At 36.7% G+C, this 23,081-nt stretch overlaps 1 pseudogene; it reads left to right on the top strand.

Moving 5' to 3' along the window:
* The first annotated feature begins 10,290 nt into the window (after positions 1-10,290).
* Positions 10,291-15,882, top strand: LOC124236843 (UBX domain-containing protein 6-like; annotated as a pseudogene).
* The last annotated feature ends 7,199 nt before the right edge of the window (positions 15,883-23,081 follow it).

The following is a 23,081-nucleotide window of genomic DNA, read 5'->3' as shown; positions in this document are numbered from 1 at the left end:
GGATGTTAGCTGAGGGGAAAAAAAATCACACCCGTAATTAATTTACACTTGCATCTCTCCTGGTTACCATGCTTACAGACTTCTTTTATGCATGTATGAAGAAGCCACGTGAAAATGGAACTTCCGTTAGACAATTTCCATATTGGACTACTCGTTTGTACTCACCCCCACCTCCCAGGGTTTTACGAAAACTTTTCAAAGGGTAAACATAGACACACAAATAGCTGCAATGAGATAAATTTCCAGATCCTTAACTTCTGCAAATACTCTCTGAAATTTGATCTGCCCCAGTACACTCATGCCATTGGCTTCACCTTTCCCACTTCTTCCATAATTGTCCTTCTCCCATCATTCCTAATGGTACTGTGGGCCATTGTTTCTAAGTGGAAAATCACCTTGGCCTTCCAAACAAGTGGAGGGTTCTAAATATTGGTGTTGGTCTTATGAAGTGGATGAGCCTGAAGACTGGGTAACAAATCCTTTAGGAACTCAGATGTTTGCAAGTCTTTTTTTTTTTTTTTTTTTTTTTTTGTGTGTCAAAATTAGAGAACCTAATCAATATGCCAGCTGGCAGACCATAAAATAATTTCTAATGATTAATCACAATGTGACTTTTGTCTATAACTCAAAGGGAATTCAAAGTCTTTGCAGTTTAGCAAGAAGCAAAGAATTTTATTTTATTTTTATTTCATTTATTTTCCAGGATTCTTTGCAGACAAACTGTGATTGATCCAACACTTGAAATTTTATTCAGGAACAAGACAGCTTGGGTTTGAACTCTAGCTTTACCAATTACTCCATGTGTGACTTTATGTAAAGCATTTCACCCCTCTGTACCTCAATTTTCTCTTCTGTAAAATGGAGATAATAATAGTGCCCATCTTCGGGATTTGTTGTGAAAGATGAATAAGTTTATATATCTAAAACATGCAAATTAATCTTTGGGTCATATCAAGACTTAAGTAAGGGTTAGCCAATTTTATTACCATTATAATAATTACTTTAATTATTTATATATGTCAGGCTCCTAAAGCTCTTTGCTTTGCAGAGTTGTCTCAGAAAGTTTGTGCTGTTCTTTGCATTCATCTCATTCCCTTGGGGAAGCAGCTCATCTACACAATAACATTCTTAAGGCGTGGTCCTCTAAAATTTTCAGTTTGTGTGACAGAAGCATAGGGATTTTTAAGCAGGAAAACAATTATACATAATAATTATTAAACCAAGTATAAAAGTCAACAAATATTCAAATAATTTTTACTACCATTTTCTTCACAATCCTATTCTTTATTTTAACACTTTTTTAGGTAAAAAAGAAATGTTTTGTCAAGAAATTCTTTTTTGGACTGAAGTAAGTGATGCAAAGGATGATTCTTTAGGAAAGAAACTGTGTTTTAACAGTTTAACAAATTAATTACACTTTGAAGAATAAGGATATATCCAAAGGCTTAGAGACGGAAAGCTAAGAGGAGAAAAATTAAAGGAGAATCTGAAATTAATAAGTAATTAGCTATTCACCAGATCAGTCACGAATGTTGGCAGGAGATCAGTTATATTATGGCATAAAACAAAGGCTATTTTTGTGTTAGTGTTCCACTCTGCAGTCATAATCCAAGAGTCCACCTTTATGCGACCCTGAAGTCCCTGGAGGCATCGGTGATTGATTACAAGGGGCATCCTGAGCTCTCTCGATGGTACATAGAAGGTCCTTATGAGTTGTTTCCTCCTCTTGTCTTTTACGCCGTATGAATGAAGCCTCTAATAAATCACCTTTGAATAACGGTAATTACATTGCACAATAAGTTTAAAACAAATGTAATTTTCCATAAAAATAAATATGCATACTTTTGTCTTTATTCAGAACTTCCTACATATAAAGAAATGTGCCTCAAAATGTCATACTTCTAATGTCATTTCTTGGTCCTTACGACCAAACAAAATATGCTGCAGGTGTCAAATGGTTTGGAGTGCTCAAGAAGTATATCTCACTCACACACACACACACACACACACACACACACACATACACACATACACATGCTTTTTTCCCTGGCTATACTTTTGTCATGAGCCTCAGTTTTAATTAAAAATAAAGTTGTTTCCTTCAGGCTGGTCAATTGCTTAGAAAATGTTAATTGTCTGGTGAATAGTCACTGGGCACATTGTTAATTTTATCTAACTATATGGTAAGGACATTTTACTGCGAACATGCGCATCCCCTTCCTTTAAGAGTCACTTTATCTCATTGAGGAACATTAGAACCCATATAACTTTTAGCTTCCCCTAGGACAATAAAAGAGGATCTTGTTTGGATTAATATCAATTTCATTGAAATATTTAGTAGGTGTCAATTGATGAGTTTTTTTTAATTGCTAGAGTTAAGAAAACAAAATCTAATGAAATACTTAACCATTACTCTACCTGACTAAGATTTTGCAATGGACTATAATGGATCAAACGGGGCTTGGGTATGAGCCATAAAGTAATTCACCTGCAGACTTCAAATCCATTAATAATTGCAGAAGAAACATGAGTGAAGTCCAGACTCCTTCTACAGGAAATAATATCCAAGGAAGAAAAATGATCAAACGCCAGAGTTGATATTCTGTTCACGGTGCCTGAGATGGAAATATTTAAAGAAACTTTAAACATGGCCAGGAGTTGGCCATTCATTCTATTTCTTCCATTGGTCCACAGCCCACATGTCCTTTAATACAGAATCTGGCCCTAGGCTAACAGATGCTACTTTTCAAAACCATACAGACTTAGAACCAAAATAAAAAGATGCTCTTCTTATGCCGCAAAGCACCTGAAGAGTTTGCTAAAACGTATATTCTTATGAAACCTGGCAGATAATATGATTCATTTAATCTCAGAATGGACCCAGAAATCATCATTTCTAAAGTATCCTCAGGAGATTCTAAAATAGATGGTCCATGAATCATTTAATAAAATCTTCCTCCAGACTATAATGTGTTTGTTAAGACACCTATAATACTAAGGATGTTTATCTTTAGTGCTTAAGAAACTGCCTGGTGTATAATACTTTATCAATAAATGTTTGGTCAATGAGTTAATTAATGTCCATCTAATTTTTTAAAATCCTGTTGCTGTTCCCAAGTTAATTAGAAGATGTAAACACTAACAATTTTATAATAGCATTCAAGTCAGTCTTGAAAAAAAATTATAAAGTAGGTGTTTAAGAAAGATTCCATCATCATAATCTCAAGCCTCTATGCAATAGAGAACAATAAAGCATAGCTTTGAAATTAAAAGACTGGTATTTGTATAATCTGGGGATATTTATGTCAATGTTTTTGCAGCCAAGGATTTTGAAACATCAAATAGCTATTCAAATGTGTGATGAGACAATCTAGACTACAAATTTTAATATTCAGTATCCTCTAAGTGTGCTATTTTCCAGCTTAATTATTTTTTTCCCATCTTCAACCTGGAAGGTTTTAGCAAGGAATCCATAACCAGAAAAAATAATTTTGTATTTGAGAGATTGAATTGCTACAGTAAGAAAGAAAGATATAAAAGGTGTTGGGGAAAAAAGATACTCTGCTCTCCAGGTTCACCCATCTGGAATGCATTTCACATTCCAGTGGCTGAATAAAATTGGATTTGTTTTCGCCACATGTACACGACCAAAACTTGAGAGGGGCCCCCTGCCTGCATCGTGTGACCTAACCACCTTCTCAGTGAAGAGGTCACTGTGGCCTTAAAGGAAAGCTGTACATCCCATATTCAACCCAAAGGTGTTTAACCATAAGGTGAAAAATGTTGAGGCTACAACTTCATTACAGTAATTACACGAATCACACTAACTTGTCAGAAAAGAGAAGAAGTTATGAAGCCAACACATTTGGTATTTATTCATTCAAATATATACCAATAGTATGCTCTTTGTTTTTTGTACAGACAATGGGGGTAGGATAACAATATCAAGCTGATAAGTTAAAACACTAAAAAAAATCTGCCTAAATCTTTCAGATTATAAATGAAATGTGAGATATTTTACTTGAATAAAACTGAAATGTCTACCACAAAATCAACAACTACCGGTAAAAGCAACTTCATTTATTTTACTCAGTTTCTAAGATCTCTCTATAGTTCTTGCACTTATTTATGTAGTTTACCTCCCTCCAGCCCATAAACAGAGGTCAGTGCTGAAAAAGTAAATATTTTCAATTGCCACAATTGGAAAAACAGTTATCAGCATAGCTGTCTTATTCTTTGCCTTTTTTCCAGTCCTTAGCTAGATAAATAATTGCAAATATGTACACAAAAACTTATTGAAACCCAATCATTTAATATAGCTACATATATATTTAAGACTTAGAAAGAAACACACTTCAAATAGCAATAAACATTCCAATTCTCTAGCATCAGTTAACATGTTATGCCCTAGATCTATTTCTTCATCTTTCTGGGCCAACTAAATATAAAAACTCTTTGGACAATGACCACTTTATCTTTATCCCATTAGAGACCATAATTTATTGCAGTAGTGTACTCTTGATATTTAGGTGGATGAGTTCATTTTCTTATTCTCTTTAAAATCATATGTTTTTAACTTCAGCTAAGTTTGCTTCTCTTTCCAATTAATGGCTTTAAAAAAATAACCTTCATCCCAGTTAGGGAACACACCTAGGCAAACATAGAGTAACTATGTTATTTGTGTTCAAGGAACTTTCACAACAAATCAATCAACTTCCTAAATTTTGCATTATGTCTAATTAAAAATGCTGAGAAGAATCAGCACCAGGGATATACCAAGCATTGTGCACCTGCTTCCAGAGTATGGAGCAAATCACAAAGGAGAAATATTTTACACCATCCCTTGTCCTCAAAATGAGTTTGACATTGCCATATTTTATCTTTTGAGTTGTAATTCCAGCAGAAGCTGTGGCCTCTGCTGAATGTGGCCTTTGAATTCACCCTGGCTCAGCTGGACTCACTCTTAGTAACCCAGGAGAAACCAGCACTTCAAATAAATAAAAGAAACTAAATTTTCTCTTAAACTTACCTGTGTGCACAGAAGCAGCTTTTCCCTTTGTTAAGCAGAAATTTCTATGAGTTGACAGGTCTATTACCCAGAGCCTTAGACACTTCAAAGTCTTCTCACAACTTAAGGGACACCTGAAAAATTTTAATGTGAAAGTCAGAATATCTGATTTTATCAATGGTCGGTCATATCACTTATGTAATCATACTGGAGCATTTGTTCCACTGTCAAAAATGCCAAAACGTACAAATTATTAGAATGAACAATGGAATATATATGATTTATCATTCATTTTTAAAATAAACATCAAAAGAAATTTGGCACAAGAGGAAAACAAACAAGGAAAATATAAAAAGTCACATTTAAATGGTTGATTTCACATTATTTTATATAAAAATAAGTTTGTATATAATTTGTTAATATAGGGATGGTAGGATATTAAAAAGGTGAAGAGCCTATGCAGAAAATTTCCTCTGATAGCTGGCTGCTGGTTGGAATCATCTGGTAAGCTTCCAAAACTATTAATGTCTGAGTGTCACCTTCAGAGATTCTGATTTGATTGGTCTGAGTGGACCAGGTATTGAAGGGTTTAAAATACTACCAGATCAAAGGGTAGAAAGCTTTAGTTATGCAAGAAGTATAAGTTCTAGGGATCTAATACGCAATATGGTGACTATAGATAACAGTACTGCATTGTATACTTGAAATTTGCTAAGAAGATAGATCTTAAGTGTTCTCACCACACAAAAAAAGAATGAAAAAAGTAACAATGTGAGGTAATGGATATATTAATTAGCTTGATTGTGGTGATCATTTCACAGTGTATACATATATCAAAACTTCAAGTTGTACACCTTAAATATATACAATTCCTATTTGTCAATTATACCTCAATAAAGCTGAAAAATCAGGAGATTCTAATTTATAGTCAGTTTGGTGACCTGTACTTTAGAATGAAGACCAAACAAAGCAAAGCAAATTATTCTAATATTCATTCTTTTGCAAAATGTGTCACATTTCTATTTAATAAAATTATCATGCTTTGCTTTTTCACTGGAAACTTCCATAAATGTATACTGGTTGCTTCTTTTAATTTCAATATTGTTGCTGTTATATTGATTACAAAGTTATTTCAATTTACGAAGAAGGACCAAAGGAAAAAATTAATAAGTTCCCAATATATTTAGGTTATATATGGAGCAAAATATTTCATCCAATTTTTATAGTCATTTATTAAGTTTCCAAGCTCTGTGTGTGCTATATTAACATTTTCTTATGAAAAATAAAAATAATATGGTCTTTGTCATATGATTTCACTCATATATGGAGGATAAATAAACACATAGATAAGGAGAACAGATTAATGTTTACCAGAGGACAAGGGGGTGGAGTGAGAGTGAAAGGGGTAAAGGGGCACTTACATATGGTGACGGATGGAAACCAGACTATTTGTGGTGAACACAATGCAGTCTATAGAGAAACTGAAATATAATAATGTACACCTGAAAGTTATACAAGGTTATAAGCCAATATGACCTCAATAAAATAAGTAAAAAATAATAATAAACCAAGAAGGGAAATTTGCACATATAAAGATGAGTCAATAGTCAATCAAAACTGTATTAACGGTTAAGCGCAATTTTAATGAGAAATGCCAGTTTCCCCCCTTGAACTGAGTAGTTTAACTGTTTAGATAGGCTACATTCACTAGATAACCACAAACTTCCTACTTTGCTCTGTACTAGGAAACTATCAAAAGAGAGTGTAGTTCTAGATAACAGTTCTTGAAGCAAAGAGGCAAAATTTACTTTCATAACTTGTGCATTTTTCCACCAATTTACATTTTCAGTTCATTTACATTTTTACTCCTAAAAGTTGGGGTATTTTGAATATGAAGATTGAATGCCTGTTACTTGAATATATTTAGCTCAGTACCTTATCAGGGTGCATTTTACATTGAAATATCTTGATAATTAAAGTTTCAATGCGTGATTTCTTGAATTTATTAACTACATTATCATTTTATGGACATTTTAATTTACAACCTGAATTAGTAGCTGGTATTGTTGTCATTAAGAAAAATAGAAAAAAATACTAGCAATTATAAACAGTATTAGTTGATGTAAGCATTTTTGTTAGCCCTGAAGCAGTTCTGATAGTTTTATTGTCTTAATCAACTTAGTCAACTCTCTTTATTGCTTTTTTGGAGGTGGTAGTTTTGAACACATGCTGGGGTGTTAGTTCACTGCTGCCAAATTAAAAATGATAATTCTCATGCGTGAAATAACTGTGTGGACTAATGACCAAATATCTTTATAATGTGAGCCACTGTTGCAGCAGGTGGCCAAACAATTATACACCATCACATAATATATCCCTGAAGTAAAGAAAAAATGTATTTGTAATACAATCAAAGCAAAGGCATTGAGAATAGAATATATATAAGTCAATAATTAATATAAAGTGAAGATTTAATAATTTATTACAAACAGTAAAACTAAGATCCTTATCCTAAATATTTAACTTCAGAGGTATTCAAGGAATAGATATTTACTGTGCATGCATGAGAAAAATGAAAATGTGATTAAAGAACCAAAGTTATCAGAGCTCTTGACCTTGTGGAATTGACAGCCATTTTTCAGGAGATTTATCTCTGATAAATGCAGCATTAGGAAGGAAAATTATGAAAATTAAGACTGATTATGGCAAATTTCTAGAAGGAGTGACTTGGGAGGTAGCAAAACATAGCTCATGAAACGTCTTACCTTCAAAGCTTGGCTTTGAAATTTAACTTGAAGGCAAAGAATAGTTACATAATAAGCTTTCCTTTATATAGGGAAATTACTCTTGCAGCAAGATCAAGGGTGTATTTGAAGAAAGCAGGTAGATCGATTAGGAGTTTACTGTGATAATCCAGATAAAGTTTTACTATAGGCAATACGGGATTATTGGCTGGGAATGGAGATCAGAGACTAGATTAACCTAATTTATAGAAATTAGATGTACATGATTTTGTGACAAGTTAGAGAAAGCATAAGAATTAAAAAAAGTTCTGGTGTAATCTCCTAGATATTAGCTTGGATATATAGACAAATGATGCTCTCACTAAGTCATCAAGGACTACAGAAAGAGAAGGTGTTATTGAGGATAAGAAATAACTGTATTTTCGAATTTTGCTTCCCAGAGAGAGCTCTAAGGACCAACAACCTTGGCATCACCTGGGAGTTTGTTAGAAGTGCTCAATTTCAGACTCTTTCCACATCTATTGAATCAAAATATATATTTAACACCATCCTTACGTCATCCAAAATCATGTATATGATTTAGAGTATGTTAAATTTGAGCTGCTTATATCACACAAGTGTAGATAGGTCACATGGTAGGTGTAGAAATCAGAAATATAAATATGAATACCAGTAGAGAGCATAGAATAGAAATTTAAATTTGAGGAACGTTAGAAGAGATAGCCATGGAAGAAATTAAAATTTTCTGAACAAAATGTATAGAAAAAGGAAATAGATTTTGGGAACATCAACATTCAAAGAGAAGTGAGGTAATGAATGAAGGGGTAATGAAGGAAGCTAAGAAGAAAGAATCTCTAAAAGGAAATTGAGATTAGAATAATGTCAAATAATTCATGGAAAAGGGAAGGGGAGAGAATCTCAATAAGATTAATCTTTTCTCTAAGAGAGAGTCTAAAAAAAGCCCACTGGATTTGGCCATCAGAGAGTTACTGGTCCACAATACAAGTGCTTCCAGTGAAATAATAAAATCAGGGGACAGATCGCAACAGGCTGAGTGATTGGCAGGTGAGGAAGGGAATAAAGAAACTTCTTTGCATCTTAAAGGAGAGAGAGAAGATGGTGGTTAGGGTGTAGTAGACAATCTGTAAAATGGCCCCCAAAGATCCCACCCTTGTATAATGCCCTCCTCTTGAGTGTGAGCTGGCTTTATTGACTGGCTTTTAATGAATAGAATTTGACTGAAGGAACGGGATGTCAACTATGAGATTATATTACAAGACTGTGGCTTCCCTTTTAGGCACTCTCTCCTGCTTTCTTGCTCATTCACCTCATGGCAATCTACCTGCCATTTTGTAAGCTGCTAGTCATGTCCTTGAGCTTGGGGGCAGGATCTAGCTCAGAGAACCCTTGAGATACCTGCAGCCCCAGGCAACAGCTTAATTGCAGATTCTTAAGAGACCAGAGACAGAACCACCCAGCTAGGCTGCACTCGGAATCCTGACCAACAGAAACTATGAGGTAACAAATGTCTGTTTTTTTAAGCCAGTAAGATTGGGAGTAATTTTTTTGCAGCAATAACTAACTAATACAGATTTTGGTACCTAGAATTGGGATGCTCCCCTTACCTCTATGCAGAAGTGGAATGTAGGCAGTGGACATTGGGGAGAATGATTGTAAACGCCTAAAGTGCATTGATCACACTGTTCATAGATTTAGGACTTTGAGGAGCCTGTAAATGAGTGAGGAAAAGTGTATTGAAAGCTGAAGGAAAGGCAGTGGTGACTATGTAGTGGGAGAAATTTAATAAACATTTTCATCTACAGCTATGCAGAAAGCAGAACATGTGACTAACGATCTAGATAAACTACCTAAGAAGATCTCAAAGCACAATGTTGAAGGTGCCGCCTGCTTCATTCTGGCTATTTAGAGAAAAATATGAGAGGAAAGAAATAACTCGAGGAAAGAACTGCTTAAAAAAGAAGCCAGGACTTGCTGGTTTTGAAAAAAATTAAGTGCTAAAATTAGGTGCTAAAATTAAGAAAAGATTTCAACAAAGATCAAATCCAGGGCACTACCAGGAAAATATGGTATGAAGGTGAAGCTGAAGGTGTGACTGTGAAATCTTTTATGAAGACGTCAGAAAGATCAAAGGTGGTGCCGTAGAGTACTGTTCAGTCACATAAAAAGCCCTGTAAAGAGATTAAGGGTGTGCTACATAGATCCTCTCTATCAAACGATAGGGTTTCTATGAAGTGTAAGGGCTGCACCTCTGCCTTCTCAACAGGAGCCAAAGGTAGAGATAGAATTATATCTAAAGATTTGTTGGTGTGTCTTTTTTCTAATGGAGTGAACCTCAAGAGGATTTATAAAAGACCCACAAAGTCCTTGAAACGTTTATATATACAGAAACAGCACCTGATTGAACTGAAAAAGAGGCATCTGGGCGCCCCCGCCCCCCCCCCCCCAAACTTCTACAGTCAGAAAGCAGGCTGGGAAACCCACTCAGATGCAAAGGCATCCTTTTATAAGAAAAGAAAAATGCCTCTGAGAGCAAAACCAAGAGCTCAGAAGGCAGAGCAAGCTTGGAAGCTGATCCTCACTGAGTCCAGCTGTGAGATAACTACAGCCCTCCCGCAGCTGGATTGCCAACCTCTTGAGAGACTGAGCAAGAGGCACCCAGCCAAGTCATCCTGGATTTCTGACTCACAAAAACTGTGAGAGAATAAAGTTTGTTGTTTTAAGTGGTTAAGTTCTGGAGTATTAGTTTAATTACTGGCAGAGAGGGAGAGATGGACGTTAAGCAACACATTCGAATAGATGGGAGTTTATAGGAGAAGCGTGAGTATTGGTGGTCCGATTGAACTTGGTTAAGAGATGTAATATTTCTTTCCTGAGATGAAAAGGACTGCAGGTGGTTATTAATTTGGGGGAAGAGTTTGAGGATATACTTCATTGATGACCGCTATCTTCTTAAGAAAATAGGAGATAAAGGCCTTCTGTTTAGAACAAATAAATTTAAGTCTGAATAAAAGATATCTGAAGGGAATTTTGGAATGATCAAACCAGAGACAATAGAACAAATGGTCAGAAAGTGCTGAAGACAAGACCTAAGTTAGGGCTAATATATTTGTATTGCAGGATGAGTAGGATAGAGGCATGAGGATGAATAGTTTAGGACTGGCTTCAGAGAGAAAAATTGCTTGACTTGACCTATGGCTTTTTCAGAGCAGGAGACTCAGGCAGAATAGGAGGCAAGATATTTCTGGATATTGCCAAGCAAACATTGAAATGATGAATCACAGGACCTATTGCAGATAAGAAAATGTATATGGGGGCCAGCTGCGTGGCTAAGTGGTTATATTTCCATGCACTCTGCTTCAGTGGCCCAGGTTCTCAGGATTGGATCCCAGGTCCCAGGTGAGGGTCCTAGTCCACTCATTAGCCATGCTGTGGAGGCATTCCACAAACAAGATAGAGGAAGATTGGCACAGATGTTAGCTCAGGGCAAATCTTCATCAAGCAAAAAAAGAGGAAGATTGGCACCAGATGTTAGCTCAGGTTGAATCTTCCTCACCAAAAAGAAAAAAAAAAGAAAAAGAAAAAAGAAAATATATAAAACCTAAAGGGTTCAGCAGACTAGGAGAGAATGGTGGGGTTTTATATCTGATCTATTAGGATCCAGGATACAAGAAAAAGAGAGAATGTGATTGGAGAATATAATTTTAAAGTTCAAGTGTTCAGAGTTTGAGGTGCATGTTCCAGTCATTATAGCATATTATAAAGAAAAAAGGAAGCACACTTCAATTATATGGTATAAAATGAGGCGTAGATTTTCTGGGTTATGGCAGGGGTGATTATAAATGAGAGAGATGTGTCAAAATGCTATGGAGGGATGACCAATCCCAGAGATAATAGATCCAGGATATTTTATATGCTTTGTGACCGTACAGAAAAGAAGCACACTCCTAGGACAAAAGTCCTGAGTCCTAGGCTGCCTAGATGCCCAAATCTCCACATTTCATAATACTGTCTGGGCCTAAGAGAAATAATAAAAGATAACATGTGTCACAAATAATAGTTACCTATTATAAAAACATAAAAGTACCTCTCTGTTGTATCTCTCTAATCTTCATAACATATTTTTTGGAAATATAGTTAAATATGTTTTATCATTATAAAAGCAATAGAGACTCATAGAGCATTTGGAAAATGAGAATTTAAATTCAACAATATCAACTATTATCTCCTCATTCAGGGACAAAATTCTCTTCATGTTATCAAATATTTTCTTTTAGGCTTTTATTCACTCAAAATCTTAAACCCAGAAATGCACAAATATACTTAAATCGTTATTGCATGTGAAATTCCATATCCCACTTTAAATGATCAATTATAATATTAATATTTAAAATATTAAATGAAATTATATCATTGCTATTTCCCTACAGCTTAGATACTTCTTTTAATAATTTATATTTGTATCATACAGATTTATCCTAATTTACTTGACTATTATTTTATCAAAAATATAGAGGTTTCTATTATTTTCTTACCTTGAGAGTAATATAATGAGCATCCTAATTTACACATCTCTGGGTGTAGTACTAACTATTCTTTTGGGCTATAGGACAGAAACGTGTTTGTGAGGTTATGAATTTTTTTAAAAAACTGAAGGTAAGATATATGCTGCTGAATTGGTGTTATAAAAGTTTTTCTTTTAGTAAAATTTGTACACTTTTCAGCTTTGTAATAGTGATTTTTCTCAATTTGCCATGACCATTATTGAGTATATATAGAAGTCCTATCATCTGGCACCATAATGATCAGTGGTTTCTAGTTAAATAGAAAAAAAACAGCCAAAGTGGGAATCATAGGCAAATGAATTTAGTCTAACTCAAAACACATTGTTACATCAAATTCGGAAACACAGCATGCCATGTGTCTTCATGTCTAACACTGGGGCTTGACTTCTGCAGGGCAGGCTGTTGGCAAGAGAAGATGAATGTGGGTTGGGAGAGAATAAGGACAACTGGAACCCACACATTCAGATGCAGGATCCCACGTAAGGACTGGATGCCATGTCGGTTCTCATTAACTTTACCCTTGACGGTGTGGGTGTTCTACAGGAGAAGCTGACATCCTCCTTCTCAGAGCTAAACCCACATTTGACCCAAGAATCAGAGTCTGAAGGACAATTAAAGAGAAGGTGGAACAGTCGCAGGCCTAGCTGCAACCCCATGCCAACAAGATAATCATCAGATGACTGACGTGTGAGTCAGCTGCAAAAGTGCCTGATGACTCTGTCCCAGCATGGCTGCTGCTTTATATCAACCCTCTAAATCTAGGGCCAAAATGTCTCTTGTAGCCTAACTTAACCGGAACCGTGCAAGAAATGGAATTCTGGGAAACTGAGTTCAGCCTCGCAAAGTTGACACTTTCCAAAGCCACAACAGTCAAGGTGTTTTCTTTCAGATTATTACTACGTTCTCAACATTATTACTTTCTTGCATAAAGCATATCTTCTCTGACTTCCAATTTTGATTTAAGAGGCGTGAGCCTTTAATGACACAAAAAATAATCTGAACTCAGAATCTTCTTAGACTTTTTAAAAATACATATTTGCCAATATTTTATAATTTCCTTGGCCTCCCTCCAAAATGACAGCAGTGATTTTTTTAAATTGACATTAGGTTATATAAAATAAATTTTATTTTCACAGAAACAGCAATGCTGTTTCTTTTTCATTTATATTTTATAGGTGTTTGTAATAGTTAAGTAAGTGAAGCAATTACAAGAGAATGTGTCACCAGTCTAAGCAGATTTGGGAACAATACAACAGAATGTTGTTAAGCACAAAACTCTTTGGGTGGGAGGAGAAGTTCATGACCATAACTGAGAGTAACCTACTAATCACTAATTTTCAGCCTGGTTTGCATAACCACAGTCAATATATTTTATGGATGAAAAGATGACATCAGCAAGTGCGTTGTGCCTGTTAAACAGAGATCTGTAAAGAACAAAACAACTCCAAATTTAACCAACTTCCATAACATATATACAAACCTTTATTTAAATATACACGTGCATAGACACACTACATATATAAATACACAGATCTACCCATACAGATAGACAGATACACAGACACACAGACTGATACACAGACAGAAAATTTCAAAGAAAGACCCTGAACTATATCTATAGCTATCTGCAGTATTATGCTGCAGCTGGCTCACACCGGTTTGCAAAAGCCAATTGTGTAAATCTTTTCCCAAATCTGCATTAAGTCACATAATGTTGGTAGCTTGAAATAAGCCATAGTGGGAATATTTACACTATGAAATTGACAAACACTATAAATAAGGGCTTGGTGGGGGGGGCAGTCCCTGGAGAGGAAATACAATTTCTCAAACTTTTTTTCTTTTAAGATTTTATTTTTTTTCCTTTTTATCCCCAAAGCCCCCCAAAACATAGTTGTATATTCTTCGTTGTGGGTCCTTCTAGTTGTGGCATGTGGGACGCTGCCTCAGCGTGGTTTGATGAGCAGTGCCATGTCCGCGCCCAGGATTCGAACCAAGGAAACACTGGGCCGCCTGCAGCAGAGCCTGTGAACTTAACCACTCGGCCACAGGGCCAGCCCCCACAATTTCTCAAACTTTTACCAGCACACCACTATTATATGTATATGTGCACATAGACACGCATGTGTGCACACACACACCCCCCAACTATTTTAGAACTGTTGTAATATGTATGAAACATTTCATTATTGTAAACCACCCACTGGTAAACTATATTAGGCAACAACTATATTGTTTGTATGATGTAGATTTTTCATGTTTTATGTATCTGAAGTTTACATATGGCCTATAATTGATAGTATTTTATAATTGTAATTGGCTCAGGTTTCTTTTCCCCCTGGTGTTCTATGAATAATGGTATGTCTTATGATCAACAGTGTCATATGTTTGATGTGTTTTATGCAATATGACACATGTAGTCTATGGCTAATCATTTTATTTTTGCTGAATTTTCAGTTTGTTTCCAGTTTTTCAGGATTACCAATGGTGAAGCACAGATGGCCGTCGCAGCTGCCCTGGCAGGCTCGAGCAGGAGCAGCCCAAAGCCCGGGGTCCCAAGTCACAGGACTCCATTAGGAACCAGATGAGAAAGGAATTTTGAGCTAAAGCAACTGTCAGTGTGAGCCCAGGCGCAAGGCACGAACGTGGTGTCTGCGCCCAAAACGGAAAGCTCCACACATTCGGCAGTGCCTGGAGTGTATTTCACCTGCCGGCTCACATGGGCCACCCTGAGGAAGGACCAGCAGGATGCCCGCATCAAAGAGGGCATTTTCTTGCACTTTTCCACCCACCCAGTGGCTGCCTCCATCTTGAAGATCAACAGGGTGAATGTGGGACAGAGTGAAGCTGGGCATGGACACCATCTCCAAGTACCTGGGCAATATCCTTCTGCATTCCGAGGAGGAGAAGTACTGGAAGATCAAGCTGCAGAACAACGTGTTCCGGGACAGCATTAATTGCCTGGAAGGGACCTACGAGTTTTTTGAGGCCATCAAGGCGATGCTTCCAGTTCCCCATTAGGAGGGCCCCGAAGAGTTCCGCTAAGCGAGGCCGGCCTGGCCCAGCCCCAGAGCCTGGAGAGGCACAGGAGCAGCTGCTGAATGCTAAGCCAAGCGGTGCTGGCCAAGCTGGACCGACACGCCAGGTTTTCTGGCCTTTGCCTCTGGCCTCCCGTTACAGCCTGCCAGGGACTTCTTCAACCTCACAGTCAAGGAGATGAAGCGGGAGCAGAGGCTCGGGTCCGAGGCGGTGGAGTGGCTGATGGTGCTGCGGACCAAGGCCGTGCGGGAGAAGGAGGAGCAAGAGAGAGAGGTGAAACTACACCGACAGACGGATCGACTGGCTGCTTTTCGAGATGCGGGCCTCCGGAGGGCGGAAGTTTTCGGGGGACTAGAACTCGGCCTTCACAGAGTGTGGGCTGGTGCCCTCGGCCCTCCTGATTTTCTCTTGGGACGCGGCTTTGCCAGAGGAAATCAAGGCCGTGTGCACCAAACCCCACTCACCTATCCTGAAACCCGCGCTCCTGTCGGTCTTGAAGAAGCTTTCGTGAAATAAAAGCAGGATTGGCTTCACAAGAAAAAAAAAAAAAAAGAATACAATATATGCCTCATGAGACTATAACTGAAGGATAGATTTAGGCAAGTAGGCAGATTGAAAGAAGTAGAATTAGTAGTTCAAGGGTATTTCCATTTTAAATCTTGTCAGGCAATGCCAATGTTACAGTCGGAAAAAATATTATCATACTATTGCAACACTGGATATTAACATCCTTTTTAATTTCCACACAAAACTTGTTTTAATGAATATTTCTTACTATAGTAAGCACTGAAAAAGATTGTTGAATAAGAAAGAATGGAGTTTCATTATTTTAGGGAGTGATGGGCAATGTATAAGCTAAACAATCAGAATGTATACCACCTACAAAAAGAAGAGAATTAAAACAATGTGTTACAATTTAGAGCGAGGTACTGGCTAATTTAGATTGATGGGCTCCTGAGATGAACGACAAGAAGGCGCCAGTGAATCAAAGATCGGAGAAAGAATATATTCTATCTGGCATCCCTAATATTGAGACAGTATTTATGTTAAAAATATGATAAAAAGGTCAGTGTGGCTGGAACATAGTGGAAGAGTGAGAGAATAACGTAACATGAGGTCAGACAGGCAAATATGAACAAGGTCTGGATAACAAGTTTGGGTTGTAGTCTAAGGAAGGGAAAGCCATTGGGATGTTTTATGCAGAGCATAATTTAGGCATTTAAATTATCACCATGGCTGCTAAGCAAAGAAAGGGTAGTAGGAAATCAAAAGTGGAAAAAGAGACGCTAATTAGAAAGTATCTTAGTCTGCTTGGACCATGACACAATGCCATAGACTGAACAGAAATTTATTTCTCACAGTTCTAGGGGCTGGAAAGTCCAAGATTGGGGTGCCATCTTGGTGGGGTTCTGGTGAGAGCTCTCTTTTTGGCTTGCATAGGGCCTCCTTCTGGCTGTGTCTTCACTTGACTGAAAGAGGAGAGAAGCAAACTGTCTAGTGTCTCTTCTTACAAGGGCACTAATGCCATCATGAGGCACCCACTCTTATGACCTCAGCTAAACTCAAATTATCTCCCAAAGGCCCCATGTCTAAATGCTATCACATTGAAAGTTAAAGCTTCAACTTATGATTGGGGCTTGCGGAGAGGCGGACAGTGGTTACCAGACAGAATTCTGTCCATACACTGAAAACTGTTGCAATAGTCTGGATGAGAACAGATGGTATTTCAGACCAAGATTATACTGAAGGCAGAGAGAAGTAGATAGTGTCTCTCGGGAAGTGCATCTATGCTAATGGTACAGTTAAGAAGAGTCACTAACAGATGTGCTGTAGAGTGAGGAAATTAGATGATTAAAACATAACTCCAAGATATTTGTCTTGAGTGACGGAAAGTGGTGGATTTACAAATATGGAAGACCTGGTAAGAGCAGATTTAGAGAGAAATATCAATATTTCTGCTATGGCCAAGTTACCTTGAAGTTTCTGAACAGTGATCCAAATAGCAATATCAAATAAATCTCTGAATTGGGGCCGGCCCGGTGGCGCAGTGGTTAAGTTCGCATGTTCCGCTTCTCGGCGGCCCGGGGTTCGCTGGTTCGGATCCCGGGTGCGGACATGGCACTGCTTGGCAGCCATGCTGTGGTAGGCGTCCCACGTATAAACTAGAGGAAGATGGGCACGGATGTTAGCTCAGAGCCAGGCTTCCTCAGCAAAAAGAGGAGGACTGGCAGTAGTTAGCTGAGGGCTAATCTTCCTCCAAAAAAAAATAAATAAATAAATAAAAAATAAGTAAATCTCTGAATTTATGATTTGGTATTCTTTTGAAAAGCTGGGATTGGAGATAAAATCTGAGGAAACACACAGCATAAGCATTTAACGTTAGGCAGTTGGATAGAATCGCCTAGGGAAATATATAAACAGAGACAAGTAGAGAGTTCAAGAGTGAGCCAAGATTGCAAGCTAATATTCACGAGGTGAGCAGATGAGGAAGGACCAAAATTAGATATTAAGGGAGGCTAATGAGAAAGAAAGAAAAATAGCAGAATATGGAGATAAGGAAGTCAAGAGAAGAAAGTATTTAAAGGATGAATTTGGGGTCCACTGTCTTGACAGTTTGAATGGATTCCTATCAGTTAAGACTTTTGGAATAAATCATAAATAGAATGTGGGGTGAGGAAGTGAGGATACTGAATATAGACAACTGTTTCAATAATTTTAGCTAGGAAGGGGAGTGGAAAAAATAGGGTCATAGCTGAAAGGGAATGTGAGGCCAGAATATATTTTTGTCTTAATTGGAGACTCTAGTACACATTTATATGCTGATGGAAATTATGGCATGGAGGGGGAGAAATCAAGGATGCAAGACAGAGAATAATCGGAGGGCATAAATTGAGCGGACAAAAATAGATGTGGTCCAGAGCTCTGGCAAAACAGATGTCATTGACAGGAGCAGGGAATGAATCTGTAGTGACAGGGCTGAAAGGAAAGGGTGTGTATGTAGGCGGAGGTAGGCTGCTAGATTAGATGTGAGGGTTAGAGATTTACCAACGGATAGTCATATAGGCCGTTAGCATAACTGCAGAGAGTTTCATTGTACATATAGGCCGTTAGCATAACTGCAGAGAGTTTCATTGTACAGCACTAATCTAGGTGATTTCTATCACTTAAGATTCTAGAAATATTTTATTCCATTTTCTCCTAAAATTTATATTTTACGTATGATTTTTATATTGTAAATCTGAAAGTACTTGGCATACTTTAAGTATCTAATTTGATTTTTTCCCAATAATTAGCCAATTTTCTTTAAGTCGTGGATTAAAACTTCATCCTTTCCCTACTACGTTAAAATGTCAACTTTATTATGTACAATGCCATTCTTTTATATGGGCATATGTCACATTTATAGCATATGTGAAATATATAAATATATTTCATATATTAACATCTGCTATTAGATTTTACATCCTTTGCATTTGATTATTCATTTGCCTTTTTGTCCATGATATATTTTTGTATTGTCTTATTATTTTTTGTTTATTATGATACAGCATGATGATTATCCTGTCATTATTCCCCATTTTCAAAAAGTTATTAGCTTTTCTGCTATATTTTCTTTTACTGATGAAATTTTGAGTAAGTTTGCTATAACATTCCGTGTATTTTGGAAAAGTTGTATTTGGTTGGCATTTAATAATATTATAAATTAGTTTGAAAATAGTGCTATTTTAATGTTATGATATGTCCCTTAATTTGCCAGGAACTTATATGTGATTAAAAAGAAATTACAGTAATTCTATATTCATAAATCCATCATATTTAATTCCTGAATTTTTAATAGTTGTTATTTACATATAATTCCATGTTATTCCATTATTTTTTTACGGTTGTATGTTGATTTTCTATGCAACCATATCATATTTTATATTACATTTTTTTCCTTTTCCTTGGTGAAGACTTTAACTTTCTGTTGAATTTAGCAGAAGTATTTCTATCATTTTCCCCTAACTAGAATTTGTTCTTTAGTCTATTGAAGACTATTTTCATTCAGATTTACGTTTCTAAGACTCATGCGTGTCATTGTATTCACCTTCTTTTCAAGATTGTATAAAACTCCTCTGTATAAACAGTCCACAGTTCTTTACCCACTCTCCTGTTTATGAACAAGTGACTGGCGTCTCTGTTTTTGTTTTTGTTTTGGTGAGGAAGACTGATCCTGAGCTTATATCTGTCACTAATCTTCCTCGTTTCGCTTGAGGAAGATTGTCCCTGAGCCAACATCTGTGCCAAGCTTCCTCTGTTTTTTTGTATGTGGGACACTGCCACACCATGGCTTGATGAGTGGTGTGTAGGTCCGTGCCCAGGACCTGAACACATGAACCCTGGGATGCCAAAGCAGAGCGCACGAACTTAACCATATGCCACCAGGTCAGCCCCCTGTGTCTCTATTTGTTTTTGTTTTTGTTTGCTCTTTCAATCAGTGGTGTGCATGTCTCTTCAGGCACATTTGCAAGAGTTTTGTAGATAATATACCTGGGAGTGGAATTTTCAGGGTATACATATCTTCAGTGTTACAAGATAATACGAGTTGTTTTCTAAAAGTATTACAATAACTCACATCTAATCCTTGAATGATTATAACTTCGTAATCTTTTACATTTAATACCAGTAAAACACACTTCTCTTTCTTCATTTATTTTTCAAAAATGTCATAACTAGATTCTTTTGCATTCATTCTCCCATTTACATTTCAGTATTCCTTGTCAAATTATTGTGATTTTTTGAGTAGAATGCCGTTAAACTTTTCAATTAATCTTCTCATGTATTCCATGCAGTGCTTAATCATTTATCCAAATATTCTTTTATAACTTGAATCAAGAACATTTCATAGATCTCAGTAGCTCGTTCCTCGATAGTCCATTGATTCATTGTAATTACTTATCCAGATTTCTTTCTCACTTGGCACTTTATGAGAACATTTCTTGAACTGAATCACTCAAATCATATCACAGCATGCTGCTTGTATGTTGTTGTTTGCTTATTTGTTTGTTTCAGTAATCCAGTCTCAACACATTGCCCTTAAAGGCTACTGCTTGATCTTCAAGCATTTTCCGCCTCATCCTAACTTTGTGCTGATATCCCATAGGTAGACCCCACACAGGACAGAAACATTGTATTCCCTTGAAGCAGGCCCTCTTTGTTTGGCAGTCCAGGTGAGGGTCAAATCTGACTCAGCACAGGGTATGGATTTAATCTGAAATGTAGCTGGGGATAATGATAGAATATACATAATCTTGGACAAAGTTGCACGTTTTACCCCAGATTTCAGCTGGGGAATCACTGCCAAATAAAATCTTGATATAATTGATTCGAATGCTATTCCACATCATGAACATTATTCTATTTCCTTTCTATAACTTCACTTGGAACTTCTTGAGTTGGGTGCTGGATGATGTCCATCTTCATAGTTGCGTCCTGCCTATGACTTGGTGCCTCGATTGTCTTTTCATTCTATGTTCAGCATCACTTGTTTCCTCCTTATTCTTTTATTCTTTACTTATGTAAGAAAATTTCCCTTGTGGTGACGTAATCCTGGAATACCACATCCTTCTCATGTATGTCTCCGTGTCAAAAAGAAGGTTGTTTGTGGAGGAAAGAGAAAGAACAGTATTTTGCATGTCAGCCAAATTCAGATATTTACAATATAAGGACTTTCTATCCTACCATGGTGTTGTTTGGATATACAGTCTCTTCTTCTACGTTTCCTCACAAGCCTGCCCACTCCTCAGAAGTAAAACCAAACAACAAGTTCTCTCATTTGTTTATGAAGGGCTATTTTGTTTCTGTTTCTAATGGGGATTTTTTCCCTTATATATTATCTAGTAATTTTCTATTTTCTCCCCTATCTATGTTGAATCCATTGCTGCTTTTAAAAGGTTTAACCAGGGGATAGCCCGGTGGTGTATTGGTTAAGTTCACATGCTCTGCTTCAGCAGCCCAGGGTTCGCGAGTTCAGATCCCAGGAATGGACCTATACATCTCTCATCAAGTCACGCTGTGATGGTGTCCCAGGTACAAAATAGAGGGAGATTTGCATGGGTGTTAGCTCAGGGCCAATCCTCCTCACACACACAAAATAATAATAATAAAATAAATAAAAGAGTTAACTAAAGGTAAAGAAGGAGTAATGAGAAAAGCATGGTAAGATTTGGTGGCATAAGAGGTCAATTGCCCAACAAAGAATTAAATGAAAAGACCCTCAACAGGAAAGATCAGAATATGAACAGAAGAAATATTTTCTATATTCTTAGAAAGCAAGTGGCATTATCCAAATTGTTATTTGATTTCTAGCTATGTTACATTTACTTACAACAAAATATCACCATAAACAAAACATAAAAACCTTCAAAATTGAAACAAGTAAATATGGCATTTTTCAATTGATTGATTGAGTTTGGAGAGGAAGATTTTTCTTTACTGGATCATGTTTCTCCAAAAGCAGCTTGAGGGAAGGCCTTGAATCGAGGTGGTTACTTTTGGTGATGTCCCAAAGAGCGAGATGAGGGACTGGGGGGAGAAGGACAAAGCGGTATAAGGGCGCATTGTACGAGTGGCTGCTCTGTTGGCTCCTTAACATTAAAAGTTAATGTTAAGTCTCTTCTGGACTAACTCAGGCTCTATAGAAGGTGACAATACAAGGGTCAAACAGAATCTTCTGAATCTTTAAGCTTAGAAATGTGATAACCATCCAATGTCAGAGTCAATAAGGCCACTTGACTAATTCATATACATATTAAAGAGTTATTCTTCTGAGTTTCTCTATTAGATAGAAATGCAAATAAACAATTTAGAATTTGATGTCAGGGGATAAAAAATCTCAGTGACTCTGAGAAGTTTCCTGCCGTCCTCTAATAAAACTTGTTTTCAAGTTTCAAATGTCCTCCTCCCGTCTGAAATTGATCACTTATTATGAAATAATCAGTAAAGGATATCTCTCAAATCATTTTCCTCTCGTGTGTCTCCTGGTCCAAATTTCTTCTGTTAAATTATTTTAAAATGAAGTTTGAAAATAATAATAATTATTCTTACTGTTATTACCATTTATAATTCCAGCATGCCCAAGATGGCTTTACCTTTCAGCTTCTGTCTTCCACAAATACAGGGTGAAAGCGGCAGACATATTGTTTTACATTTAAGCACCTGGGTAAATGTATTCATAATTTTTTTTTTTTGCTTTAAACAAAAATCATGAAATTGAATGCTTTGAGAAAGTGTTCATCTTACAAAAGATCAGTGCTATTCAGTATACCTTTGCATATGTTAAATGTGAAATTACCAGGCACAGTTAGTGATTTTATTCTCCAGTGTGGGAGATGACTTACAATTCTTTAAACCCACCCGCAACTCACACACATGCATAAAATGTTCTGTGTGTACATTCTGTTTAGCTTAATTATTTCAAGCACTGGTGTTCTTTCATAGTCATGTATTTTTAATTGCCTTTTAAATGCATGTAGCAAAACAACATCTGTTTAATATCCTTATTTTAACTCTATATGGATAGTTTACAAAATCTTAAGGAAATCTGCACAAGATATTTTCGGTTAGAGTAACACTGGGCATATATGACAGAGGTGTTCAGCTGCTTCCATCTTCACGCAAATGTGGGAACGGAAGCCTGAGGCAATGTGAATAGCAGCTCTTCAAACTTCA

This window comes from Equus quagga, chromosome 3 (genome assembly GCF_021613505.1).
Source record: "Equus quagga isolate Etosha38 chromosome 3, UCLA_HA_Equagga_1.0, whole genome shotgun sequence".
Taxonomy (NCBI): Eukaryota; Metazoa; Chordata; class Mammalia; order Perissodactyla; family Equidae; genus Equus; species Equus quagga.
Note: the sequence above shows the minus strand (reverse complement) of the source record. Positions and strands in the feature narration are given on the sequence as shown.